This window comes from Rosa rugosa, chromosome 2, assembly GCF_958449725.1.
Source record: "Rosa rugosa chromosome 2, drRosRugo1.1, whole genome shotgun sequence".
NCBI classification, from domain to species: domain Eukaryota; kingdom Viridiplantae; phylum Streptophyta; class Magnoliopsida; order Rosales; family Rosaceae; genus Rosa; species Rosa rugosa.
In genome coordinates this window covers 20,726,368-20,728,957 of record NC_084821.1, presented here as the reverse complement: position 1 = coordinate 20,728,957, position 2,590 = coordinate 20,726,368, and the positions used below count along the sequence as shown (strand labels likewise).

Genomic DNA, 2,590 nt, shown 5'->3' with positions numbered 1-2,590 from the left:
CATGAACTTCAGTTCAAAATAACTCATATATACTAATCTGGATCTGAAGACAAGTCTAAATGCTTAATAAATGAAATATTTCTACTACACACAAGTTAATAAAGGAACTAGCTAGCTATACTGCTGTACTGCTGTACTAGTTTCACAATCTGATCATGAACGGAATCACCCAAATCATAGAAGTGGTCATAGAAAACGGAATGGCCAGTGAGCTTGCAGAGACACAAACCTGCTGACCCATTGCAGAGACAAATATTTCTTGACCCCCATATAGACTTATGCTGCATATTACAAGAGCAACTAGTCTTCATTCTCAATGAGGAACAAGATATTGCAGAAAAAAGAACAAAAACCTTTGCTGCAAATCTGGTAGGTGGTCTACTCGTCTGCATTTAACTCATGTGCAGCTTAGTGAGGCATTTAACTCATCTGCAGAAAAGATACAAGCTACGTAAATATAATAATACCATGACCATTGTCAAAATTCAGGCATTGGTCAAACCTATCGATACTCTGATATATGATTTTGCATCATATTAATTTGAAGCTGATATTGTACAGTTCAGATAAAGCCGAAGTAAGTACATTATATTTATCAACAAAGAGATGACTCAGATGAGTTCATCAAATACAGAACATACTTATCAGAAAAATCAGAAAACTCCAAGTGTAATGAATTATGATGATGTTTAAGGAAAACATGCTGAAGTACTTACACATTGAGAAGAGATGAGCTTTTCGATTCAGAGAGAGCGCCATTCAACTTATTGTTTCCAAGAAACCTAATCATGAAGACAGAAATACATGCCTCAATTAGTACTTGAAAGAGTACATTTAGGAGGAAAATAAAACAAGTAAGAGCTGAACAAAGTGGAATTTTACTGAGTTGCAAGAAGAGAAGAAGACCATCACTTTCTTTGATAGATTCCTCGTCAGGAAAGAATATAGGAGAATAAAATCTCTTGGCACTTGGCACAAGACAATAGTCCTGTTGCAGTCCTATATTCGTGGCCTGTAGTGCACACAATCGTGGCCACGAATAAAATCTCTTTACTTTCTAAATTTTTCCTCCAGTGATATCAGCATGCTTGCAATCTCTGCATATATACAATATACAAGTTTAAACACCCACACATTCAGAAGTTTCAGAGTATGATTACACTCTCTGTTTAACAAAATCAACATACAGTTGGTAGCTTCTTTTGGTAAGACTTTCACCTGGTACAAAATAGGTCCTCTAACCACAAAATAGGTCCTTGAAAACACACAAAAGTACCCAACCTTAGAACTCTTTAATTGAATAGTGATTCATGACTTAGTAAGATAAACAACCAAAAGTAATGAATAAAAATACTCCAAGACTACGTGGTAACCAGAGTAAAGCAATTTAGAATCATTTTGTCAAACACCTTGTGTGCATGAAAAATTGATGCTGAACAACAAAAGAAAACCAACAAAATTACACTACAAATAACAAGGTTCCAGCTCCTCTTTCAAGAGTCAAAACAAAATGAAGAAAGAAGGAAATTAACCTTCAAAATCCGTTGAGAAACCAAAAATATTGATCTCCCCATAGTTTCGTCAATACCCAAACCAAACTCAATTCTTATCGTTTATTCTCTTCTCCGACCTAATTTCCTGTCCAAAGCAAGTTCTCTACCCACTCCTAAAAGCTCCAGCACCCTCCCTTTACAAGTTCAGATAAGAACAATGTTTGAATAGCCAAAAGGTAAACTAGTTTGGTGTCTTTCTAAACTCTAGCCACGTCAAGCAATTATAAGAGCAAACTTTAAAGAAAAAGAAAAAAAAAAAGCCTTGTTTCAGTCCACACAATAGCAAGCACAATAGAACAAAGATAATACAATAAAGAAGAAAAAGAAAACAATAAGCACAACAGTGGGACAATACCAAGTTACTAGTCTAGGTAACAAGCAGTCATTAAAAAAAATTACGGATATCACAAGAAGACAACTCTCTCTTCCTATGCAGTATAATCAGGCAGAACTGCCCATCTTATAGTTATGTTGATTGAAACTTACTACAGAGAATGCATTCTGCAAGAAGAGAAGTCTTTATCATAAATCAAGAGATTGACTAACAAATTGCTATTCATTGTTTCCTTTATTATTACAGCAAAGGATGATCTGAACTAAAAGTTTTGCTAACTTAAAAGGAAGAGAAAAAATGACCATGGTTATGTGTTAGAATGACTAAAATCTCAAATGACATCCTACATTATGTCAGCAACAATGGAAACTTAAGAGTGTATAAGTTCTTCGTAATATGATAACAGAAGGGAGACCACTGCCACTTACAGGAAAGAAGTCAGTTCAGAGGCTACCTAGAAGAATATGAGAGTCATTAGTGACAAGTAACTACCCAGAACAACCCCAGTTACAAGAATTTCAGTGAGCCTCCACCTGTCGGGAACTGGAGATGGCTAGACCCTGCCTTTAGGTATTGTCATGATAGAACCTGCATCAATACCAGCCTCTCAATCTCCAAAGTAATATCAGTGGGGAAATTGATATAATGAAAGGAAAATATCAAAGCAGAGAAGTCCTTTGCATCAATCCTATGCAGAAGCAAA

The 2,590-nt window shown here is 35.6% G+C and overlaps 2 long non-coding RNA genes across 2 annotated transcripts; both read right to left on the bottom strand.

The window, feature by feature from the left end:
- Positions 1–263: 263 nt before the first annotated feature.
- Positions 264–1,015, bottom strand: LOC133729051 (uncharacterized). Its single transcript, XR_009856198.1, has 3 exons — positions 883–1,015; positions 717–782; positions 264–429 (listed from the first exon to the last, which is right to left on the bottom strand). It is a non-coding gene; the product is annotated as an uncharacterized LOC133729051 (long non-coding RNA).
- A 49-nt stretch (positions 1,016–1,064) lies between these two features.
- LOC133731512 (uncharacterized) lies at positions 1,065–1,857 on the bottom strand. Its single transcript, XR_009856698.1, has 3 exons — positions 1,533–1,857; positions 1,188–1,255; positions 1,065–1,097 (listed from the first exon to the last, which is right to left on the bottom strand). It is a non-coding gene; the product is annotated as an uncharacterized LOC133731512 (long non-coding RNA).
- Between the last annotated feature and the right edge of the window lie 733 nt (positions 1,858–2,590).